Source organism: Chenopodium quinoa, unplaced genomic scaffold (assembly GCF_001683475.1).
Source record: "Chenopodium quinoa cultivar QQ74 unplaced genomic scaffold, ASM168347v1, whole genome shotgun sequence".
NCBI lineage: Eukaryota > Viridiplantae > Streptophyta > Magnoliopsida > Caryophyllales > Amaranthaceae > Chenopodium > Chenopodium quinoa.
The window spans coordinates 627489-654371 of record NW_018745013.1 but is presented as its reverse complement, the minus strand read 5'-3'; the positions used below and the strand labels follow the sequence as shown (position 1 = coordinate 654371).

Here is a 26883-nt window from a genome sequence, read left to right as displayed (position 1 = left end):
TAAACCGGGTGTTGAAATGCTAGCACTTGGAAGTTTGAACTTTCTGTGACGTAGACGGAAGTAGAGAACTTATGTCTAGAATCTCTCTTTTTCTCTCTCTAAAAAGTCAAATGTGAACGTAAGGTGAGAAAAAGGGGGAGGTGACTTTCTATTTATAGAAAGTGAAAACGGGGGGAAATCTTTGATTTGAAATTCTAAAATTTTACCCGTTACTGTTCACCTATGAAAGGTGGACCCGTGTCACATGGCCCACATGATATGCACGTGCAACCTGTGAGGGGCAAATGTTTAGGTTAAAAATACCCTAGACACGTGGACCAATGAGAGGAGGCCACGTGTCGAGCTCAGGATGCCCCACGTGCTTAACATCCTCTTGACACATGGCGCCCTCAGATACACCTCTGAAATGGCGGCCTTCAAGGGCCTAAATCCCTAGAAGCACCGTTTTACGGTGCAGCCCACTGAAAGTTAGGTTAAGTGACCTAACTAGGGGCACACTCTCCAAGGACCCTATAAATAGGGAGATATTTCCCCACTTTGGGACAGATTGAATCATTGATTACACATCAGAGAAAGACCTGAGCTTGGAATTCGAGCAGATACCCACCTAAATTTCCGCACCTTTTTCTCTCCCTTCAAGTTTCTAACTTGTGCGTCGGAGGCGGAGCACCACCCAACCGGTGTCTCCGTTTGTTTTGCAGGTACAGCTCCAGCCGGATCAGTCTTCGTGTTGTAACTCTCCCGAGGGACAAAACACCCAAAACAAGAGCCTCTTCATCGAAACCACTCTCTTCCAAATCCCTTTGTTCCCCGTCAGGAACAACCTCATCGGCTGGCACTTCCATAGTGCGCCGGCTCCTAGACCGTCTGGCCGTTTGTTTCGTTCTGGCCATTGTGTCCTGCACAGACACATAGAGGGAGGAATTCGGAGATGAGCATATTGGTTTATATAGTCCAGAAAAGGCACCCCCTGTTCTAGACTCAGCCGTCCTAGGGGACTGGCTGAGTGTCCTAGGCAGTGCCAAGTGTGTGGATTGAGAACTCATTTATATTTTCTAAAAAACTAGGTATGTAGGTGGAGAAAAAACCGTATACGAGTTGAAAAGGAGAAAAGCTAAAATGGTACAGGCGGTTACCTTACTTTTACTCTAGAAAATCTAAAAAACCGCTTCAGCCGGTAAACCGGGTGTTGAACTGCTAGCATACGGAAACTCTAACTTGTTGTGATGCAGACGGAGGCGGAGAATCTCTCTCTAAAAAGCTCTCTCTTTCTCTCTCTAAATAGTCAAATGGACGTAAGGTGAGAGAAAAAGGGGAGGGGGGATAACGTTCTATTTATAGAAGGTGAAAGCGGGGGAAAAACTTTGGTTTTAAAATTCAAATTTTAATCCATTATTGTTCACCTTTGATAGGTGGACACGTGTCACAGGCCCCACGTGATATGCACCTATGTCTTGTGAGGGGCAAATGTTTAGGGTAAAAATACCCTAGACACGTGGACCAATGAGAGGGGCCACGTGTCGAGTTCAGGATGGCCCAAGTGGCTTAATATTCTCTTGACACGCGGCGCCCTTAGATTCGTCAAAGAAATGGCGGCCTTCAAGGGCCCAAATCCCAAGAAGTGCTGTTTTACGGCGCAGCCCATTGAAATTTAGGTCAAGTGACCTAGATAGGGGCACGTTCTCCAATGACCCTATAAATAGGGAGATATTTCCCCATTTTGGGGACACATTCAATCATTTGTTACACCTACATTCTCTCACATCAGAGAAAGACCTGAGTTTGGAATCCAAGCAGATCCCCACCTAAATTTCCGTACTCTGTATTCCCTTTCGAGTTTCTAAATTGATCGTCGGAGGCGGAGCTCCTACAACCCGGAATCTCCGTTTTTTTGCAGGTACAACTCAGCCAGATCATACTTCGTGACGTAACTCTCCCGACGGACAAAAACACCCAAAACAACACTCATCAATCCTCTAGCCGTCTGGGTTACCTTCTGGTCGCCCAGAGGGCCTGCTTGGATCCGTGTGGCTCGCATGTCATTCCAGTTGTTCACTAGAGCAACGGTATCTGGAAATGAATGAGCCATCCTCGGCCACATACATTTCCACTTTGTCATCATCATCCTCATGATCAGTGAAGACCTCCAGCTGATGTTCCGGCTGAGGAATATTTGAATTCCCCGGCTGAGTAGTCAGTTGCAGGTTGGTAGAATTAGGAAGTTGTACAAACCCTTGAATCGTCTTTGAGGTACTCTCCCTACAGATGGTGCCAAATGTTTTGGGTGTTTTTGTCCCTCGAAAGAGTTACGGCTCGAAGACTGGTCCGGCTTGAGTTGTACCTGCAAAAAAAAAATGGAGACTCTTAGTGGTTAGAGCTCTGCCTCCGAAGATTAAGTTAGAACTTGAATAAGAGGAAAAAAAGTGCAAAAATTTAGGTGGGATCTTCACGGATTTCGAGATCAGGTGTTCTCTTATGAGAGAGAAAATGGATGTAATAAATGATTGAATGTGTCCCCAAAATGGGGAAATATCTCCCTATTTATAGGGTCATTCTTGAAAAGTGCCCCTCCCTAGGTCACTCTGACCTAGGTTTGGTAGGCTGCGCCGCAATTGCGGCTTTCTTGGGAATTGGGCCTTTAAGGGCGCAATTCTACTTATGTATCTGAGGCTACCACATTTTTACTGGTGAGTGGCCTATGTTGACCTATCTAGACTTGACATGTGGGCCTCTCTGATTGATCCACATGTCTAGGGTATATTTATCCTAAACACCTCAGATAGAAGTGCGGTGATGCGTTCAATATTGAACGTCTCAATGCCCTGGATGGCATCCTTCTCCTTCTTAGGGACGGTTGCCAGCATGGCCTTGGCATGCGCCTGCATGTCCTTTCATCAGGGAGATTGATCTGTAGTATATGTGAAAGGGGGTGAATGAGCTATATAAAGGCGGCACCAGCTTAATGCCATCTGTCTGACGAAGAGGTCTGTTGAGAGTAAGATCTCACTTGCAAGGGCCACCAAAGCTCAAGCGGAGATTGAAAGGATTATAATATACCTTCTGAAGCATGTGGGATTGCACCACCCACAGGCGCGGAGAGCCTGATGGAAACATGTCAAAGCCAACCCCTGATGTGTAGACAATTTTTCCCAAAAGAGCCTTCTAGGGCTGTCTTACCTGAAGCAGCCTTAGTAGAATTTGCAGGTTTAATTGGAGTGGAGGCGGTGTTGTCACGTCCCCGATTGAAAAGGTTCTTGGTGAAGGACCTAGGAGCCTCTCCACCCTACAAGTAAAATCGTGTTGAGCATGCAACTAGAAATACTCTTGCAAAAATCAAGTCAAGGGGCTAGACGATTTTTTAACTCAGCTTTAAGCTTGGTGGCTCTTGCCTCTGCAAGGTCCTTGCGGATTTGAGCAGAGGACCGTTTAGGGGTTTTCTCGTCCGAGATCATTTTCAAAAGCTTCTTCTACAAAAATTATATACAAACACTGAGTACAAAAGCATAATTGTTAATAGAGCAATAGTGCAAACAGCATTTTGCTGGATGTGTAGCAAACATACGCTTTGAAAACATTTTTGGTCAGCCCATAGGCGGACAAGAACGCCTCGTATCTAAACCATGCGCACATGGGTATCCAATTATTATGAACCTTTATTACATCCCCTGTTGAGAGAGTCTCGGGTCGGAGCTCAATAAACTTCGTCTTTATAACTTTGTCGTAATCGTCCCTTGAGATCCGAGGAAGGCACATTTTTTACAAAGAAGGTATGGTTTCTTATTATACTGGCGCAACTCACGGTTTTCTTACCGGGTGGGGGCAAACAACAAGTAGAAACGGTGTTTCTAGCTGTCATATTGATGGGTGTCATAAATGGCACCCATTTTGATGAGCATTTAGGTTGATTTCATCCTCTTTTTATAGCTTTCTTGCTCAGTAAATGCTTAGTTTTATGCATTGTTGCCTAGTTTTACCTTTCCTCTCTTATTTTGTAGTTTTTGTGTATTTTGTTGGTTTCTAGCCTTTTCTCCTTTATTTGCTCTATTTCCGTTGGTTGTAGGTCTTTTACGAGGTTCGGGTCTTGATATTGGTGATCTACTAAGGTGGAGAAAGCCTTTGGAGCAAGCTCACGACATTTGGAAAGCTCAAAAATGCAAGGAAGTGGAAATTCCAAGTCTTGGCTCTTGCGCCCTCATGCCGTGCTACCATTAAGAAGTGGTGTACCCACTAATCAAGAACATTAGCTACTGCCACTCCTAGTGTTCATCATCATCATAGTCATGCGACCATAGCGAACGCACAAAGCCGCGAGAATATTGATTGAAACCCAAAGAAGCGCGGCGCGCAGAGCTCGGGCACAGGCGCAACACCCCATGGTGCGGGCGCGACTCCCCTGCTGCGCGAGCGCGCCTCCTTGGGAATTTGTTGCTCGGTTTTTTGTGTTTTTGCGCCTCTATAAATATCTTTGTAACCCGATTTTTGGGGCAAGTTTTAGAATAAGTTTCATATTAGATTTTGATCATATTCTTAGCTTAGTGAAGAGCTTCTCTCTCTAGTTTTAGGGTTAGTTTTACGAGTAGATTTTAGAGAGAGAAAGTGAGGAATTTCAATGGTGATTGAGAGATTGAAGATTCAATAATGGACCAATTGTATTGGAGATCTCAATTATTGTTTGTTTAATATTCTTGTTTGTTTGATTTGTTTTTGATTGGATTTTAATTTTTGATCTTTGATTAGAGTAATTGTTCTTCTTTGAGTGTTGATTCTTGTCTTCTATAGTTGTTTGTTGATTTGATGATGTTGCTAGAGTAGTTTGCTTGCTAGGGTGATGGTGAAGCTTATATGATGTGATTGATTGATGTAAATTGGGGGATAATTGATGGAGTTGATGATGTGATTAAATTGGTTGATTGATTATGTGCGTGTGTGTGTTTGATTTAGGCTTGATCACCCTAGTTATTCACACTAGATTCCATTATAGGTACACATTGATACGTACCATTGATTTGTGGCTTGCATTTAACGATTGAGGTGTCTTATGCGTTCCTGGCTAGAGTTTATCGTAGTTGGCGCTAGTTAGACCACTAGGAAAATAGCCTGATATGCTCTTTTTGTTGCATGATTGATTTTCCCTCGCATCACTCGACTCTGTCAACTTCCTATCCCAATTTGCTATGTTCATTGCTAATATTTGAGGATCCTAAACCCTAGTGTTTCATTATATTGATTCCTATTTGTTTGGTTTCTTCGTTTAAGTAGTTGTTAGTGTCACCTTTTATCCTTAGACTTCGACCTAGCTTAGGCACATAATTGAAAGCACTTAGACATTACCGTTCCTTTGGGTTCGACCCTTGACTTACCTCTATACTTGTATTTGGGTTAGTTATGTTTTTATAAATTTTGTTTGACCTAGGGTAGGGTTAGTTTCAACGACCTAGTCTGACCCCTTACCACATATTTGGACACTTTGTCCAAGTTCATCTGGCATTGGGGGAGGGTGGTCAAAGTGTACCACACTCTCCAACCGCTTGGGTTGCGGCTGAGATAGTGCATATGTGCAAAAGCCTCCTAGTCGGGGTTTAAATTTTTCATCTCACAGGCGGCGACATACCCAAGAACGTTAGCCAAAGAGTTTGGGGTTAACTGCCAGATGCCTAGGCCATAACCCCTAAGTATGGCCTTCACCGCGTCGTGAAACGGGAAGCGGAGACTAGCAGAAAATGCCACCTTGTAGAAACCAATTAGGCATTGGCATTAGGGATGTCAACAGGGCGGGGCGGGTTATGGCATTACCATCCCCATCCCCATCCCCACAGCGGGTATGCAATTTATCCCCATCCCCGCCCCGGCGAGTCCGACCCTAAAACCATCTCCGCCCCACCCCCACGTGGATATCAATCCCCGCCTCAGCCCCACCTAATCCCCGCCCCAAACCCACCATAAATTACATAATTCTACTATGAATCTGTAGCCCAAATACTGTAAATATTAATGAAAATTTCAAATATTTACAAAAAAAAACTACAATAAATATTAAAATACATAATATAGAATCTATGAAGGTATGAATTATTCAGTGCATCTTCCACTTGTCCCGGTTTTGATATCCCTAGATTCAATTTCGTCCTTTAATTCTTCTATCCATCTTCTCTGAATTCACCAAAGTCTGCAAATTCATGAAATTCTAGCTATAATTAAAAAGTCAACATATAATTATTGAGCATTTGGCAGTAAGTTAGTTAGATGTTCTGGACATTCCCAAGCTAAAAAAATAGCAACTTTGTATTTTTGTGGCAACTAAAATACAAGTAATCATGTTCAATATAGTTTCTTACAATGTCTTATTTGATTAATTTCTTATTGAAATTGTCAAATTATTTGTCATTTTTTTAATTTAAAGGAGAAAAAAATGTTGGGGAAAATAGAATCAAAACGAGAGAGAAAGAGAGTACCAAGGATTTAGTAGAACAAAGATGGAGGTGCGACTTTGAATTTTAGATCAGATCTTTAACTACTCATTAGAGAGGAAATGATGGAGCTGAGGAGCGGCTACTTGAGTACTAGGCTTTAGGGTTTTTTTGAGAGAGAAGTGAATGAGTGAAATTAGATTATCTTTGACTATTTTAGTGGAGTGTAGTACGGGTACTAGAAAGTTCTTTCTTTATGGTCCTGTACGCTAGTACATTATAATTTTTTTTAATTATATTGTATTATAATTTAATTTTTTTATAGAAATGGGGTGGGTATAAGGTGGGTCGGGGAGGGGTATGGGAGGGTCAGGCAGGGCGGGGCGGGTATAGCTTAAAATCCACCCCCGCCTCATCACCCGTCACGGGTATGGATTTTATCTCCATCCCCGCCCCGCCACCCGGCAAACCTAGACCCATCCCCACCCCATCGGGGGCGGGATGGGGCAGGTCTCCTACTTCACCCGCCCCACAGACATCCCTAATTGGCATTCTACTGATCATCCTTCCAAGAGTTGGTGCCCAGCTCAGGTGAAACAAGGATCGTATATCTTTCTCCAAGGGGCAGTTTGAGTACACAGCTTTCAATCCCCTTTGCTATGATCTCTTTATCTCCAGCACAGACGTGGAACTTAAAAGGGTCATCCTTCTCCTCCCATTTCTTTCTTTCCTCAGCCTCGCTATCCTCAAGCGGGAAAAGAGGAGTGTCACTGTCATTCTTAAGGCTAGATTCTAAGGCAGAGCTCTCCCCGTCTCCTTCTTGGGAGGCCTCTTCACCGGCTGACCCCGAGCCCGACACATACTCTTCCCCGTCTCTGCCTTCAGGGCCTGCCTCATCAAGTTCCATTTGGGAGACGGCTTCCTTATCGTCTCTACCTCAACTTCAGCCAAAATTGTATCACTAGGGGTCCTAGTGTCCCAGACGGGGAGTATTCTCCCGAATCCTCATTCACCTTTACCCCTTTATCCAGGGTTATTTCATCGGACGACACTTCCAATGTACAGTCTGTTCTACGACGTCTGGTGGTTGTTTGTTTAGTTCTAGCCATCGTGTCCTATAGAGACATATAGACGGCCGGTTGGGGATATGTACAAAATTGCTCCATACACACAGAGACGACACTCCCAATCCTAGACTCAGCCGTACCAGGAGACCGACTGACTACTGGCCTAGGTCATGCCATGTGTGTTGGTGATGAGTCCATTTATTGAATGAAAAAAATACAAATGTTAAGAATGAGCTGAAGGGGGTAGAGGTGGTACCTTAATCTGTCTCTAAAGAGAGGCAAGCGGCGATGACCGGCTGCGACACGTTTATTGGAGGTGATCTTGCTTGTTTGGGGAACAGGAAGTTGCCTAACCGGCTGGGGCAGGCGGAAAAGAAACAGAGCTTGTGTTTGACACAAATGGTGGTCAGCGTTTCTCTCTCTAGACTTCTCTTGACTTTCTCTCTTTAAAAAAGTTTTGGAAACGTCCAAAACAAAGGGGGTAAAATATATATTTATAGAGCGGTAAAAGAAGGGGTATTCTTGTAATTTTCACCGGAATGTGAAAAGTTAAACTTTCACATTTAAAAAAAATGGTGGCTGAGTGACACGTGTCACAGATGCCATTTCTATGATGATGATGATATGATGATAATGATATGATGATGATGATTTCTTGATGATGTATTTTTGGTAGTAGGTCTGATCGGCCCCCTAGGTGTCGTTAGTTCCTAAAGGTCGAGTCAAGAATAAAAAGAAAACCCACGTCCTAAACTAACCAAAGGTAGCATAGTGGAAGAGGGGTCGAATCCTCAGGGAAGGTCAAACGTCTCTTGCTTAGATCACTTATAAGTCAATTGAAAAGGGAGAAATAAATTTTTGATGGATTTATCTATAGCTACTAGGGAAACAAATAAACTAAGAACTAAATTAACAGGCAACAAGCAGAGGTATAAAACTTCGAAAATCAAGGAATAGCAAAACACTAGGGGATAGGGGAGAATTCCTAACTAACAATGATTTCAACAATTAGAGGCAACAAGAATGGTTCAATCGGTCAACCAAACAATTGGGGCCTATGGTCCAACATCTAGGATTCCCTCTCGGGCTCACCTAAACACCGCCTACCCAACCCCGCCTCGGTGGTCGAGGTCATCCCTAACCTAGTCATCATCACATACAAGCTCACTCTCGCGCAACTAGCATGCAACACAAAATAGGGTCTTAGAGGTGATCAATCTCTAATTCCTAACAACTAAAACCTAGGTTGGAATCAATTGCAAAACTTCTCAACCTACCCAATCTTGCACCACATATCATTCATTTCATCATTAGTTCATCATTTCCCCCTCCCCTAGCTAGAAACCTAGCCTAGAGAAGGAAGGGTCATACCAAAGCACACAAGAACATTAACAAAAGCAAAAACTAAGTTTAATGAGAGAAACATGGCTAAAACCAGAAAATAGGATGATTAAACTTTACTAAAGAAGTTAACTTTGAAGAGAATATGTTAAGTCTACTTGTAATCTATTCTAAATAGCATGAAATCTAAGCAAATAAGGATAATATTATACTAATAGCAAGAAAATAAAGGATCAAAACCAGAAATTGCAAGTTTAAACAAGGAGGCAACTAAGACATTAAACTATTCTATTGACTTGAAATAACAACTAAAGATAAGCTAAAACTAATTAAAATAGATAAATAAAGCAATAAATAAAGAGTAGGGATAGAAATAATACCAAAAGATTTAATCTTGGATTGAAAATGAAAGAGAGTAACAAAGAGTAGTGTTTTAGATCTAATGAGGAACTAAACCCTAACTAATCTAAAGTGCAAAAGAAAGAAAGAAAAAACAATAAGCTGAAATCTGATTTTCTAATATTTCTCTCTCTACCTACCTCTCCAATTACAAGGAAGAGAGGTATTTATACCCTCCTCTAAAACCTAACCCAAATCAAGGCCCAAAATTTTAGGCATCACGTGCAGAGTAAAATAATTAGAGCCGTCGGCCTACGCGTGTAGCAGAGTTCAAATCGGTCAGGGGAACACGGAGCGCCCGCTCTAAGGCCAGAGCGCCCGCTCTGAAGTCTCGCAGAAAATGCTCTGATTATTCTGGGAGCTAGAGCGCCCGCTTCAACATTAGAGCGCCCGCTCTGAGGTCTCGCAGAAAATGCTCTGATTATTCTGGGAGCTAGAGCGCCCGCTTCAACATTAGAGCGCCCGCTCTGAGGGTTGGGTACTTGGTTTTTCTGCAGCAAGGAATACAGAGCGCCCGCTCCATATCTAGAGCGCCCGCTCTGAACTCTTCTTTCCTTCATATTTTGGGCTCTAATGCTCCAATCCTTTGACTCCAAAGCATGCCTAATCCTTGCATCCAATCCTTGCTTTCTTAGCCACGGGAGGACCTGTAAGATGGAAAACACAAATCATAGGAAAGGTTCTAATAGGAGCAAATTGAAATGGGTTAAAGGAGAGGGAATAAAACCTTAGGAAATGAGCCAAAAATGACTCAAAACCACTCCAAGTAACAAATATGCTCAATAATAACAAAACTAAGCTAAAATAGAGGAAAAAGGGCAAACAAAGGGCTCAATCGGGGAAGAAACGAAGTAGAAAAGTGGGCCAAATGGCCACTGATCAAATTCCCCCCAACTAAGTCCTTTGCTCGTCCTCGAGCGAAGTAAAATAAGCAAACAAAAATAACCAAAAGCATAAGTCTATACACTAACTCACTTTCGTAGGAATCACGGTCGTTTTTAGCGTAAACGACAAGCCATTTAAACCCCCAAGTCACTTAGGAGGACGAGTATGCTCTCGTGAGGGTTTTCGAGAGAGATTGACCCACAACTTCGCACCAAATCAAGGCAAGGTTTTTAGAGACAAATAGAAAAATAGAAAAATAGAAAAATAAAAAGGGAAAGAAACACAAACATGAATGGTTGAACTTTCATTACAATGCAATCACAAGGATGCGCAAGCTTCTTGACAAGATAGGTGGACAAGCTAGCTAATGCTCCTGGTTGAAGGCCACATAGCTCATGCTCAAAATCTTGGACTATAAAGATCCTATCCTCCAATTGTCCCTCACCAAGGCAACCTTCCTCATCTCGATCATGTACACTAGGCGGCTAGTCGTCTCGAATTCCACAAGAGAATTAGGAGAACAACAAGGAGGTGGGCAAGGTAGGATTGCCCTAACTTAGTAAATGCAAATCCAATCTAAAAGCTCTACCCATGACTCTCTCCACCGACATTGACTCAATCACTCAAGGTCCAAAGGGCTTTTAAGGTGCAATGAAATGGCTTGGGGTAAGGGTTGGAATAAATTTGGCTAGTGGTGTAAGCTCCTAAGAGTGAAACATTAATGAATCGAGCAAAACCAAGGCCAACTAACCTTAGTTGGTGGGTATTATACCCCCCAACTAACTCTAAACTATATACAAGATCGATGCCTTACTTATGCATTCTTATTCCAACCTTTTTTTTTTTTTTTTTTTTTTTTTTTTTTTTTTTTTTATACCAAAAGATTTAATTGGGGAAACAGACACGTCCCTTGCAATTTACATTATAGACATCCACTATGCCAAACTTTTAACTTAGATACAAAGCCAAGCTCGAGTTTCACTCATTTCTATAAAGGTGAAAATAAAATTAGGTTCATAAGGCTTGTAATGCGGGTAGACAAAAAGTGGAAGGCTCAAGGGGGTACGCAAAAGGTGAATGTAAACCCAAAAACCTGAAATTTGAAAGTAAAGGTGTCCTAGGAAATAAAAAAAAGGATCTGAAAAGAACGAAAAATTATGCCCTTATCCCGAAATGAATGCCTTTATCATCCTATGAGTCGATTCGGTCGCGGTCTCAAGAGTCAAATGGAGCGAGTTTTAGATCAAGTAGCAAGACACTAAGTCTCCAAATTTCTAGCCACCTAGCTTTCATTCACAAGATGAGCTACGCCCACAACCACAAACCGAGGACAAAAGGGATCAAGGCCTAAATAGCCCAAGATATGTCCAATAGGAGTCATTTGAGCAATGAAGCTATGTGATTTTCAACCAAAACATTAAAGACCTTGTAAACCTATCAAACCAAGGAACCAACTCATATATGTTCATACATTGTAGCTACTAATTCAGCCAAACACAAAACAAAGTTTTAACACTTGCCTTGGATAACACTAAGAGAAAGAAAAAGAAAAAGAAAACATTGAAGAGCAACAAGAGAAGTAGGACTTCGTTTGGAATAAATTCCATAAGTGGGGGCGGTAGAAGGTACGTGAATTGAATGCACGTCCTCCTAGGCATAAAGCCGGGCGCCTCTCACGAGGTGTGAACCTCGCCCCGTTGCTACTCTTCAACAAAAATAGAAAGGAAGGGATAGAAGGATAGAAGAGGAACTCAAGAATGAAAGCATCAATTCACACAATTCTCAGTACACAATTCCAAGTATGCAAACATCCATGAATCAATCAACTTAATCCTAACTCCGCTCCTAGGAACTAAGCAAGATAAAATAAATAGAAGAGAGTTTGGAAAGATCTCACCGGAGCCATGCCAATCCAAAACATAAAAAGAATGATGGGTTCCAAGTCAACCAACCTTGGCTCCTTCCAAAAGTAGTATACAACCTGCCAAAAAGTGAGAAATACCAAAACTCCAAAGCAAAAAGATTAGAAAACAAAATAAAGAAGAAAAAGGAAAAGTGATCATGTATAATACAAACCAACAGATACAAGCCAACAGATTATTAAGCACAAGCAAGCATAGGAAAGGCTGCTCATCCCCAAAATGATCTTTTCATTTGCCCCTAGATATGAAAATGCTAAGGCACCCCCCCCAACTAAAACCAGGCACCGTCTCGGTGCGATAAAGCATGTAATAGTCAAGGGTGGGTGGGTGGGTCAAAAGAAATGATCATCTAATCCTCAGAATCATACTCTTCCTCTCCCTCTCCCTCTACAACTACAGGGGCGCCCAATCATAATCAACATCGATTGGCGGCCCATATGGCTCCCACCCACCGTAATAACCGGGGGGAAAGCCGTCACCCTGATAAGGATAGGCGGGATCACCGAGGTAATCACACCCACCTGGGCGCTGGTAGTTGTAGGGGGGAAAGGAGCAGGGAGGGTCATGCAGGGTACCTGGGCCTTGCCAATAGGGGTATTGGCCGCCGGTACGAGGAATGGGGTTCCCATTGTCATCTACCTGAGGGGGCTCCCAATTCGGGACAGGCCCGTGTTGCGGAGGGTAGTAGGGGTAGTTGACACATGGGCTAAAATGTCCCTGGTCCACATGGTAATCATAAATATGGTTTTGATAAATATCAAAAGTGGGACCAGGAGACTGAGCAGGGGCCTCCTCTCTTTCCCTAGGCCGGGTTTGAGCAAGGTTCCTAACCTCCAGAGTGAGGCTAGCGAAAGCTTGCTCAATATTAAATGCAGAAGAGGAAGAGGGCTCACCTCCCCCGGAAACTGGGGGGGCTGCTGAAGATGTTGCTGTGCTTGAGAAATAAGCTGATTAAATTGCTCTTGTTGCTGCTGCTGAAACTGTTGCTGCTGTTGCTCTTGTTGTTGCTGGAAATGTCGTTGTTGCCGCCTCGCTTGCCTGATTTCGTTTCTATGATCAATCTCGGGCTGGGAGAGGTCAGTCTCGTGAATCTGCTCCATAGGGACTCGCCATGGTAACTCAGTTCCCGGGGGCGGATTCATCATGAACGGACACGGCATGTAGCACCAAGGGACGTCCCGGATACGCCAAATGAAGGCTTTCCCCGTAACTCCCGTGGAATCCGAAATGAATTGCATTCTTTTCATCTTCTCTATGTTCAATTCGGCTGCCATGTTCAAACTCTCCATCTGTTGCAGCTGGGTCTTGTATCTGTACTTGAAGGCGATATAAGTGACCATCCCTCCCATAAAGATAGGACCAGTCAAGAGGGGGGAGTCCCTTATTGCCTTACATCTCTTGGCAAATAGATACCCTAGATTGATCTTGTGCTCCGGGGTGGTGGGTGGGTAAAGAAGCGCACCCTCGGTAGCTCTCCAAAGAAGATATAACTCTTGATCGCTCATTTTCCCTAGATCTTTTCTGGAGAAGAAAATATATGCAAGCATCCGGTGAAAGTACCGTAAGGCGGCATGGTGGATCTCAGAGGCCTTTGAGGAGTTGGATTGGAATTCTCTAGCTCCGCTTGTGATTCGGGCCCAAAATTCTTGAGGATTGTACCCATCTACGTAGCCTTGACCATCAAGCCCGGAGGTATCCAAGATTTGAGCATTTGGGTCCCAACCAAATAATTCATTGAAAGCACGGAGGGTAATGTGGCGGCCTTTGTTGAACAACCGGAATTTTACTTTGAATGCATCAATGCCTTCCATACCCTCTTCTTGATTTAACTCGAAGCTAGCAAGAAACTCCAATGTTAGGGGGCGGTAAGTTAGAGGCGGTTGGGTGGGGTAGTAGTAGGAAGTATCTGCGGTGATGTAATCATTTGGCAATCTACAATCCAAGAACGCATCAAACCCCAGATTCACTGCAAGCTCCCTAACCTTCTCGTCTATTCCAATCATATAACAGTCGTGTTGGGAATAGAAGAGAGTTGGATTCATTGCCCTCCTATCTAATGCGGCCAATTTGGCCCTTTGGGCCGCATGTGGCAGGGTAATGTTGAATTGAGTGGGTTGAGCATGCCCACCACTACTACCGGCACCACTACTTTCTCCTACATTACCACTCCTTGGTTCGGCTCTTTGCCTCTTTGAACCACCAGCCATTTCTCACAACAACAATATAGCAATTTTCCAAAGCAACACACCACAACAACCCAACAATTTCCAACAATTCTACACAATGATCACAAAAACAAAACTCTCCAAAACTTTGCACAACCACCAATTCTAAAACCAAAACTTTCTACACACCAAAACCTAGCAAAAATCCACAATAATTTTCCCTTGCCAAAGCACCACAACAAACAACACACTACAATTCACAACAAATTTTCACCACATAAAACACAAAACCCATTCATTCACCATCAATTCTCCAATTAAGCCAACCTTAATAAGCAAATATCCAAAGAAATAGGGAAAATTAACTTAGTAAGAGTAGGATTATACCAACAATTGGAGACAAATTAGCCTAGAGTTGAAATTGAAGAAGAACCCGACTTGGCCCGACGCGAACCCGGTAGAACCCGCTTCAATTCTTGATGAAATCCGGACTAGGTGCTGAATTCTTGATGGAGATGTATGATTTTTGGAGATAGGGGATGAATAATTTGTGAATTTTAGAGGAATTCGTAGTTGGAAGGTGGAGATTTGGAGGAGATGAAGGTTTGGTTATGGAGGAAGAAGTTGAGGGAGTTTGAGGTGAGAGAAGGGATAGGGATAGGGAGTTTGATGTGAGAATTTGGGTGCTCAAAATTAAAAGGGGATAAAACGCAAAGTCTGAAATGAGGGACGGAGCGGGCGCTCTAAGGGTAGAGCGGCCTCTCTAACATTTCGCTGAAAATTCAGGTTTCTGGGTTGAGAAGCAAAGCGCCCGCTCTAAGACCAGGGCGCCCGCTCTAGCTTCTCGGATTTTAGCACCAAAAATGTAGAATTTCTGAGGGACCTTCAAAGCGCCCGCTCTACACCCAGAGCGCCCGCTCTAAATTCTCGAAATTTTCCTTCCTTAGCCCCCTTAAAATCAGAGCGCCCGCTCTACACCCAGAGCGCCCGCTCTAAATTCTCGGATTTTGGCCTCAAGTATTCTGAATAATTCCCAATGATGCAGAGCGCCCGCCCTCCGTTTAGAGCGCCCGCTCTAGACTGTCAGATTTTTGGCTTTAAAAGCATTATTTCCCAAACCTGCAAACACTCAAATATCACTCAAACCAAAATCGTTAGTACTTCTATAGGATGCGACCTAAGTACCCGACTCAACCATTGATTGGTTGAGCCAAGAGGTCGTGCCCTTCGGTTTATAGCATTTTGGCTAACGATAACCAACATAAACCATCCCCTCTTTGGGGAAAAATCCTCCGGATTTTTGCAAAGTACTTAAAACAAAAAGTAACTAAAGAGATAGTTCAAAGACAAATATTCACAATATACTACAAAGCATGCTAGTTTAACGTCCCTAGCTTGACGTTACGTCACGAGCAATAAAGCTAAGGGGGAGGAACGGTGTGGACCGTCCCAAGCATTAGGCAACCGATCTTTCCAATATCTCCTTCATCATAGTATCTTTTGATCCGTTGCCCATTCACCATGAACCGGCTCCCATCTTCATGATTTTCCAATTCGAACGAGCCATAGGGGGTTACTTTGGTGATTGTAAACGGCCCCACCCATTTGGACTTGAGCTTCCCGGGAAAGAGTCGGAGACGTGAGTTGAAGAGAAGAACCTTGTTACCCACCTCGAAGTCACGATCTCGAATCCTTTTGTCGTGCCACCTCTTGGTTTGTTCTTTGTAGAGTCTAGAGCTCTCATAAGCATCATACCTCAACTCTTCCAACTCGTTGAGCTTGAGTAACCTCTTTTCTCCGGCCAAGTGAAGGTCCATGTTGAGTTCCTTTACAGCCCACCATGCCTTGTACTCCAATTCCACCGGAAGGTGGCATCCCTTACCATAGACAAGTCGATATGGCGTGGTGCCAATCGGTGTCTTGTAAGCGGTCCGTAAGGCCCATAGTACATCATCCAGTCTTAGGGACCAATCTTTTCTAGACTTGTTGACCATCCTCTCGAGCAAACTCTTAATTTCTCTGTTGGACACCTCCACTTGCCCTTGGGTTTGTGGATGGTAAGGGAGTCCAACCTTATGATGTACCCCATATTTCTTCAAAAGTGCTTCGAGTTGTTTCTTGGCGAAATGAGATCCGCCATCACTAATTAGGCACCGTGGCACCCCAAATCTAGGAAAGATGATCTTCTTGAGCAACTTCAACACTACCTTGTGGTCATTTGTGGGTGATGGTATCGCTTCCACCCATTTAGTCACATAATCCACAGCCACAAGGATATACAAATTCCCACATGAGGAGACAAACGGACCCATGAAGTCCACTCCCCATACATCAAATGGCTCAACTTCTAAGATTGATTGTTGCGGCATTTCATTTCTCTTTGTGATTCCTCCCATCCTTTGGCATCGGTCACATCGAAGGATGAACTTGTGAACATCTTTGCGCATAGTTGGCCACCAAAGCTTGCAACCTAGGATCCTTGCCACGGTCTTGTTGACACCTCCATGACCTCCACAAGGAAGTGAATGACAATGTTCCATAATACCTTCCATCTCATGATTTGCCACACATTTCCGGAACAAACCGTCACTACACTTCTTGTACAAGCTTGGATCATCCCAAAAATACCTCTTAACTTCCTTGAAGAACCTCTTCCTTTGTCGAGCATCATAGTCATGAGGTACCACCCCGCTTGCTAAATAATTTGCAATATCAGCGAACCAAGGGATGGTGTTGGTAACGATCGCCATAAGAGAGTCATCTCGAAGCTCATCATCGATGGGATCCTCTTTGTCAAGGTAAGAAGGGTGGTCTAACGGCAACCTTGAGAGATGGTCAGCCACTAGGTTCTCACTTCCTTTCTTATCCCGTATTTCAATGTCAAATTCTTGTAAGAGAAGGACCCATCGGATTAGACGCGGCTTGGCATCCTTTTTGCTCATTAAATACTTCACCGCGGAGTGATCGGTGTAGACAATGGCCTTGTTGCACACCAAATAGGGTCTAAACTTGTCAAAAGCGAAGACTACCGCCAACATTTCTTTCTCCGTGGTGGTGTAGTTCTTTTGTGCCGTATCCAAGGTCCGGCTTGCATAAGAGATCACATTCAATTTCTTTTCTTTCCTTTGCCCAAGGACTGCTCCAACTGCATTATCACTCGCATCACACATTAGCTCAAATGGGAGTTCCCAATCCGGTGCTTGCACTATAGGCGCATTCACTAAAGCATTTTTCAAGGTTTCAAATGCCTTAGTGCAAGCATCATCGAATTTGAACTCCACCTCTTTTTGAAGTAAACTCGTCAAAGGTCTCGCTATTTGTGCAAAATCTTTGATAAATCGGCGATAGAAGCCGGCGTGCCCCAAGAAGGCACGTACCCCGGTCACCGATGATGGTGGGGGTAGCTGTTCTATCGCCGAGACCTTTGCCGGGTCTACCTCAATACCATTAATGGACACTTTATGCCCGAGGACAATGCCCTCCTCGACCATAAAATGGCACTTTTCCCAATTCAACACAAGGTTCGTCTCTTGACACCTCTTCAAAACCTTTTCGAGATTGTGCAAGCATAGGTCAAAAGACGACCCACAAACACTGAAATCATCCATGAAAACTTCTATTGCATTTTCGATCATATCAGAAAAGATTGCTGTCATACATCGTTGGAAAGTCGATGGGGCATTGCACAATCCGAAGGGCATCCTTCGGTAGGCAAATGTCCCAAATGGACAAGTGAAGGTTGTTTTATGTTGGTCATCCGGGTGAATTGGGATTTGAAAGAAACCCGAATAACCATCAAGAAAACAATAGTGTGAATGCTTCACCAACCTTTCCAACATTTGATCGATAAATGGCAAGGGGAAATGATCTTTTCTAGTGGCTTTATTAAGCCTCCTATAGTCAATGCACATTCTCCACCCCGTGACAGTGCGGGTGGAGATATCATTCCCCTTGTCATCTTGTATGATGGTCATGCCTCCCTTTTTGGGAACCACATGAACCGGGCTCACCCATTTGCTATCGGAGATAGCATAAATGATCCCCGCTTCACGTAGTTTGAGGATTTCCTTCTTAACCACTTCCTTCAAAGTCGGATTCAACCGCCTTTGAGGCTCAATGGAAGAGGCATGATCATCCTCAAGATGAATGCGATGCATACACAAGCTAGGGCTAATCCCCTTAATATCATCAATGCTATACCCGATAACACTCCTATATTTTTTTAAAATCTCAATTAATTTTTGCAATGAGGTGTCATCGAGGTTAGCATTGACAATAATAGGATATAAGCAATCATCATCCAAATAAGCATATTTGAGAGAAGGAGGGAGGGGTTTTAGTTCTACCTTTGGAGGAGGCGTGGAACTCTCCTCCTTAGACTCACTTTGGATCGATGGGAGCTCATCCACGGCTCCTTGAGTCTCGGGATGAGTTTCACCTTCAAGGCTTTCAACCTCCAAGGCACACAAAGATTCTCCTTCACCCACCTCCTCACATGGGAGGTCTTCATCACCCTTGTCTTTAAATACCTCATGAGACTTCACCAATTCATCAAGTTCGGAGTCCACCAAGTCCACCCGCCAAATCTTCTCTACCATAGGTTGCTTCAAAGTCTTTGAGAATTCAAACTTGTACTTCTCATTGGCCACCTCACATGTAATGGTATTATCTTTGCAATTGACGACCGCTCCCATGGTCTTGAGTGCCTCTCTTCCAAGGATAAGAGGAGTATGAGGGTCCTCCTCCATATCCATCACCACAAAATCGCAAGGCACAAACAAATTCCCAATCTTGATAGGAACGTCTTCTAACTCACCGCATGGGAATTTTGTGGACCGGTCGGCTAATTGAATCACCTTTCTTGAAGGTATCATCTCGAACTTGAGCTTCTTTGCAATGGATAGTGGCATGAGGCTCACACTTGCCCCAAGATCGGCTAGTGCACCCGTGGTCTCCATATCACCAATCTTGACCGGAAGAGTGAAGCTTCCCGGATCACATTGCTTGGTAGGCAAGGTTCTTTGCACTAGGGCACTAACTTGATGAGGAAGAGTGATACACTCATCACTTAGCTTCTTTTTGTTGGAGAGGAGTTCCTTGAGGAATTTTGCATAGGGTGGCATTTGAGTCATGGCTTCAAGGAATGGAATGTTGATGTGAAGTGACTTGAGCATAGCCATAAACTTGTTGTACTTGTCATTCAATCTCCTCTCAACAATCCTCTCGGGATAAGGCGGTGGTGGTTCAAACCTTGATGGTTGATAAGATGTTGATGGTTGCTTGTCTTTCCCAACTTCCTTGCTCTTTTCACTACCTTCACCCTTCTTCTTCTCAATGCTTCCTTCAACACTATTGTCAATTATTTGACCTTGGCTATCTCCATTGACCTCTTCAACCACTTGCTCTTCACCCTCCTTGTTGTGCTCCGATTGATCACTCCTAGGCCCCTCATAAGACTTTCCGGACCTAAGAGAGATAGCTTTGATATGATGGGTGGTAGCCGGGTTGGTAGTAGGTTGGCCCGGGAGCTTCTCATTGGCTAGATTGGTCACCCTCTCGGCGAGTTGAGCCACTTGATTATCCATCATCTTTTGATGTGCGGTGACCTCTTGATGCCTTTGATCCGCTTTTCGCTCACTATTGGTTATTCTTTGATCCATGGCGGATAGGCTTGATTGGATTCTATTGAGAGTTTCCATGAGCATTTGTTGATTAGGATCATTTTGCATGTAAGGGTTGGGTTGGAAATTCTGAAATTGGTTGGGTGGTCCTTGCTTGAATGGTGCTCTAGGGTGATTGCTAGCATTTGGATTTGGAAAGGGAGCCATTTGACCCGTGTTGTGGCTTGGGCCACTTGCATCTTGAAATCTATTACCATAATTGGCATTGGGGACTCTCCAATTATCACGTTGATTGTTCATGTACCCCATTGCCGCTACATGTTCGGGGTCTCGACCACCACAATATGATATATCATGGTTGGTACCCCCACAATTCTCACAAGAGAAAGAGTGTACTTGATTGGTGGAGGAAGATGAAGACCCTTGGCTATTTCCCAGCTTCTTGTCAATGACTTGTTCCATAAGAGCCTTGAGTGAACCTTGATCAAGCTCGAATTTGCCCGAAGCTCTCTCTTCACCTCTTCTTCTTCCACCACTCGTAGAATAGTACCTCACAACTTCCTCTATGGTGTCCTCCAATTGAGCTTGAGGCACCTTGCTAATATGTCCACCACATCCGGAATTCAAATTTTGCTTGGGTATGTCGTCAAGACCATCATAGAAGAACTTGATGAGAAGTTGCTTGTCAAACTCATGGTGTGGACAAGCTCTCACATACTCTTTAAACCGGTCCCAAGCTTCCCCCAAAGATTCATACCTTTCTTGCCTAAATGATGAAATTTTCTGCCTCAATTCGGTTGATTTGTCTTCGGGAATGAACTTGTTCAAGAAAGCTTTGGCCGTGTCTCTCCATGTGGCCAACGAGCTGGGCTTTAGGTTTTTGAGCCACCTATAAGCCTTGCCTGTGAGCGAATACCGAAAAAGGTGCATCCGGATGTATTCTTGAGTGACTTGGTTGGTTTGGATTAAAGCACATGTCTCGAGAAATTTGTCCAAATGCTCTATCGGATCTTCATGAGCTGCTCCAGAAAATTGATCTCCACGCACCATTTGAGTGTAGTGCGGGTGGATCGTGAAATTTGTTTCCGTTGTAGGAAGTAGAATCCCACATTGCAATTCATGACTACCCGGATTACCAAAGTCACCAAAAAGAGCGCCATTGGCATCCCCCATGTCTGAAGAAATATCACTAGAAGAATCAAAGAACTCCTCCTCCTCGCCCGTTTGTTCAACAAATAGTCTCCTCACTCGCCTTAGAGTGCGGTCAATGTCGAGATCGAGGTCGTGAGTAGGTGGTCCCTGTGATCTTCTAAGCATTCAACACAGCTAAGCAGACAATTAGCGAATGACAACAACGGAGAAATAAATGAAAAATAGAAGGATAGAAGTAGAAAACAATTGAAAAACAAGATAACTAAGCAATAAACAATGTTGCCACTTCCCCGGCAACGGCGCCAAAACTTGATCGGCCCCCTAGGTGTCGTTAGTTCCTAAAGGTCGAGTCAAGAATAAAAAGAAAACCCACGTCCTAAACTAACCAAAGGTAGCATAGTGGAAGAGGGGTCGAATCCTCAGGGAAGGTCAAACGTCTCTTGCTTAGATCACTTATAAGTCAATTGAAAAGGGAGAAATAAATTTTTGATGGATTTATCTATAGCTACTAGGGAAACAAATAAACTAAGAACTAAATTAACAGGCAACAAGCAGAGGTATAAAACTTCGAAAATCAAGGAATAGCAAACACTAGGGGATAGGGGAGAATTCCTAACTAACAATGATTTCAACAATTAGAGGCAACAAGAATGGTTCAATCGGTCAACCAAACAATTGGGGCCTATGGTCCAACATCTAGGATTCCCTCTCGGGCTCACCTAAACACCGCCTACCCAACCCCGCCTCGGTGGTCGAGGTCATCCCTAACCTAGTCATCATCACATACAAGCTCACTCTCGCGCAACTAGCATGCAACACAAAATAGGGTATTAGAGGTGATCAATCTCTAATTCCTAACAACTAAAACCTAGGTTGGAATCAATTGCAAAACTTCTCAACCTACCCAATCTTGCACCACATATCATTCATTTCATCATTAGTTCATCATTTCCCCCTCCCCTAGCTAGAAACCTAGCCTAGAGAAGGAAGGGTCATACCAAAGCACACAAGAACATTAACAAAAGCAAAAACTAAGTTTAATGAGAGAAACATGGCTAAAACCAGAAAATAGGATGATTAAACTTTACTAAAGAAGTTAACTTTGAAGAGAATATGTTAAGTCTACTTGTAATCTATTCTAAATAGCATGAAATCTAAGCAAATAAGGATAATATTATACTAATAGCAAGAAAATAAAGGATCAAAACCAGAAATTGCAAGTTTAAACAAGGAGGCAACTAAGACATTAAACTATTCTATTGACTTGAAATAACAACTAAAGATAAGCTAAAACTAATTAAAATAGATAAATAAAGCAATAAATAAAGAGTAGGGATAGAAATAATACCAAAAGATTTAATCTTGGATTGAAAATGAAAGAGAGTAACAAAGAGTAGTGTTTTAGATCTAATGAGGAACTAAACCCTAACTAATCTAAAGTGCAAAAGAAAGAAAGAAAAACAATAAGCTGAAATCTGATTTTCTAATATTTCTCTCTCTACCTACCTCTCCAATTACAAGGAAGAGAGGTATTTATACCCTCCTCTAAAACCTAACCCAAATCAAGGCCCAAAATTTTAGGCATCACGTGCAGAGTAAAATAATTAGAGCCGTCGGCCTACGCGTGTAGCAGAGTTCAAATCGGTCAGGGGAACACGGAGCGCCCGCTCTAAGGCCAGAGCGCCCGCTCTGAAGTCTCGCAGAAAATGCTCTGATTATTCTGGGAGCTAGAGCGCCCGCTTCAACATTAGAGCGCCCGCTCTGAGGTCTCGCAGAAAATGCTCTGATTATTCTGGGAGCTAGAGCGCCCGCTTCAACATTAGAGCGCCCGCTCGGAGGGTTGGGTACTTGGTTTTTCTGCAGCAAGGAATACAGAGCGCCCGCTCCATATCTAGAGCGCCCGCTCTGAACTCTTCTTTCCTTCATATTTTGGGCTCTAATGCTCCAATCCCTTTGACTCCAAAGCATGCCTAATCCTTGCATCCAATCCTTGCTTTCTTAGCCACGGGAGGACCTGTAAGATGGAAAACACAAATCATAGGAAAGGTTCTAATAGGAGCAAATTGAAATGGGTTAAAGGAGAGGGAATAAAACCTTAGGAAATGAGCCAAAAATGACTCAAAACCACTCCAAGTAACAAATATGCTCAATAATAACAAAACTAAGCTAAAATAGAGGAAAAAGGGCAAACAAAGGGCTCAATCGGGGAAGAAACGAAGTAGAAAAGTGGGCCAAATGGCCACTGATCAAGGTCATACCCAAAGAATTGAGTTCATGGATTTTCTTTCTCTCTCTAGTACTAACTTTCTTTTCTTTGTAGTGCTTGCCTTGTTTTTCTTTGTTTTTTCTCTCTCTTGTAGCTTGGAAGAAATTGGAAGCGACATGTGGAGGCACGGTAAATTGCATGGTTGCTTTATTCTTTCTTTAAGAGACATGGGTGAGATCTTTCCTTTACTTTTTTTTCCTTTTTCTCTTCTTGTGTTGTGTTTAGTATAGGATTTAGCTTAGGAAGGAGTTGAATGGTTCGAGGATGTTTGCATGCGGTTCCAAGGAACCTGGGATCGTTGGTATTAAGACCGAACGATCACTTGTATGTCGATTGGGATTTATTTGAATCTTTAAGCCTCTTATATGAACCTTCTTGATTCCCTCTTTCTTTTGTTCTACTTCCTTTTGTGTGATAAGCATAATTATGGCATGATGATATGGTTGTGTTTTGGAACTTGCTTGCTACATTTGGACTCTATCTCCGTGGTGATGCATCCTAGAATGTTTGTCCTTTTTCTTAACTATGTGATGAGATGCACATTTCGAGATTGTTGTTGATTGAATTAAACAAGCCTTAGTTAAGGTAGGAAGGGTAAGAACTTGTGAGGGCGTTTGAACCCCTAGTTCATGGGATGTGGTAAGATGGAGTTGCTCCCTGTAGTGGATTTGAAGCCCTCTAGTTGACATTTGCTTACTTTTCTCGTCCCTTGTGAGGTTCACTTTGTTCAAGTCTTCATCAACTTGTTGAGTGGCATGTTAGGATCCTCGACTATGCATGTTTGAATCCTTGTGTTGACTATTAGCTCCCAAGATCGTGACCTTGGACTTTTGAGGGAAGAAAAGGGCACCATTTCTCATTTTTGTTTATATTCTCTTTTATTTAGTTACAAATTTGATTTTTATTTTTGCATCAACCTTCTTGCCAACCAATTTGAGCCTAATGTTTACCCGTTCTTGTCTCAACCTCATTACAAGCCTAGCGACCTATGTTTACCAACCCTTTTAGTTAGTGAAACAATGGGTTTGCGAGGCTAGTGTGAAAGAGCGTCATGAATGTGAGCATGAATCATTTGTGAAATTGGTTTGTAATTCTAGAGTTGAATATGTAAGGAAGTTTGGAAATGAGTGTTTAAAAAAAAAAAAAATGAAATGAGAAAATTATTTATTTTGTATATACTTGAATAAGGGCTGGTGATGCGAATGAAATCAAAATGTTTGGATGTTCGTTTGAGTTGTGGTTGTGTTTTGAGTTTTGACCTTGAGGGTTGCCCTTCCTCTTGCTTCACTTAGGAATTACCGCCACTATTTCAAATTGTTCTTCCGACCTCTACCTTAGGCCATGTCATTACAACCCTATGGAAAGAACGTGCATAGTTGAGATGTCGGGATGATCTCTTACCTCCTCAAAATGAATCTTTTTCCGGTTCCTTCGTGGAATCATGAGGAACCATCTCGGGGGACGATTTGAAGCTAGTGGGGAGAACGCGAACAGTTCTAGAGGGGATTAGGGCGGAAGACGACTCACTAGTTCTCTATGCTTAGTTGAGGCTGGACTCTTGCACTCTTTAGCATCTTGAGGGGTGCGTGCATCATGTTGTTGAGAATAGCTAATATTCTTTGATGTTTTTGACATGGTTGAGTCCCAATAAAGCACTTGTCCTTTTGATCTCTAATGTTGTTTTTCAAAACCATGCCATATTATGTTTGTCTTTGTGGTGTTTGATTTATCTTTCAATATTTGTCTTGCTTGAGGACAAGCAAGAGGCAAGTGTGGGGGATTTTGATGTGTGGCATTTATGCCACCATTTTACCCTTTTTCATTAGAGATTTACCCCAGATTTGTCACTAGTTTATGCCTCTTTTCACCCCTTTTATCTCGATTTTAGTCACTTTAGTTCCCTTTCGTGTTTTCCCTTCCCTTTTGTCTTTTATTTTAGTTTTTACCTCCTTTTCGTATGTTTTGATAGCTCATAGCACTCGTGGGCGAATCATGGGTTACTAGTTCGAGTAGAGATACTAGGAGAGCTTGCCAAGGAAGTGGAGATGCCAAAATGGAGAGGGCGCGCTAATGAGCATAGCCGCGGGCGCGGGCAGGAAAACCCTGAAGCCAACAAGAGAAAGTAAAGATGGCGAGCCGCGGGCGCGGAGCAAAGGGCCGCGGGCGCGGCAGAGAAGACTCGCGGGCGCGGTAATCTGGGTTTGATGAACTTAATACCCAGCTTGGAGAGGGCGCGGAGCCTATTCAGAGAGCCCTCTCCCTTGCCCTTTTTCTTCTTTTTGGCAGAAGACTATAAATAGTCTTTAGCTTGAGTTTGCGAGGCATTCACTATTCCATTGGTTTGAAATCATTTGTAGAGAGAGAATATCCACGTCTTCTAGAGAGAGAAAACACTAGTCTTCAAGAATCAATCTTTGTAATCAAATATTCAAGCTTTCTTCTAGATTGTTGCTACTACTTTGATGATTTGGTAATTTCCCATCTTTATAATATCAATCTTTACTTTTGTTTCTCTAGTTTTTGGTTCTCTTCGTTTTATTGTTCTACTTGAGTTTTCATTCATAAATATTCAAGCTTTATTAGTTTCTTTGATTTCCTTTCAAGTTAGAATCATGTTAGGTTGTGTTGATATTGAATATATGCTTATGTTAGTTGCTATGGCTATTCCCTTCCTTCTAGCTTAGGTTTTTAGCTAGGGAAGGGGGTGAAAATCATGTGTATTCGATTATCTATTGATTATTGATTGGGATTTATTCTTGAGTTGATTATTTGAGCTAAAATATGCTTGTAGTTAGTGTGTGCACCTCTAATCCCAAGAGTCTAGCCCTTGATTGAATGCATGAGAATGATTTAATCTAGGTGTGAATTATTTCATCCACTTGCTTGAGTAGTTGCATGAGAATGAACTATCTTAGGTAGAGTTTATACTCCTAGAATTGGTTCCTCATTGGTTTTCATTAGTATTCCTTGTTTATGATTGAATCCCCCTTTCCCTAGCGCTTTTGTCATTGTTATCTCTCTAATCTTGTCCATTTATTTGCATTTAAGAGTGTTTAATCTATTTCCAATGTTTTAGTTTATTCTAGGCTCAATAGTAGTTGATTTGTCCATAGGATTCTTCAAACACAAATCTCACAGTAGCCTGCGCGGGCGCGCAGATCAAAGTAGAGATCGCGCAACTTGGCTTGAAAAATAAGGAAAACTTTCTTTAGATGGCAATCGCGCCCTGTAGAGGGCGCACAGTAGCCTGTGCGGGCGCGCAGATCGAAGTAGAGGGCGCGCACGTCCGTCAGGCCAGCCCGTTTTATTTCCTATTTAAATGCTGATTTGGGGAATGAAGAAAGCAGCTATTCCATTTAGGGCAAAGTGCTTAGAGCATTTCTAGAGAGAGAATAGCCTCCATTAATGCTTGTATAAGTTTCTAGAGGGAGAAAGTTCAGATTATTAGTTTTTTATCATCCGAACTTTAGTCTATAATCTAGATTAGTGCTTTAATTGACCTTGTAATCTATATTGGAGCATTCTATTGGATTTTTGGTGGTTCACCATTGAAGGTTCAAAGACCCATTTTCTTATTTCAATACAAAGTTGAAGCTTTGTGAACTATTTCTATCTTAATCTCTTTTATTTTGGTTTATTTACATATTTCAAGTATTAT

At 42.8% G+C, this 26883-nt stretch overlaps 1 pseudogene; it reads left to right on the top strand.

Moving 5' to 3' along the window:
- Positions 1-26883, top strand: part of LOC110708183 — a 74997-nt pseudogene that overhangs the window by 14617 nt on the left and 33497 nt on the right.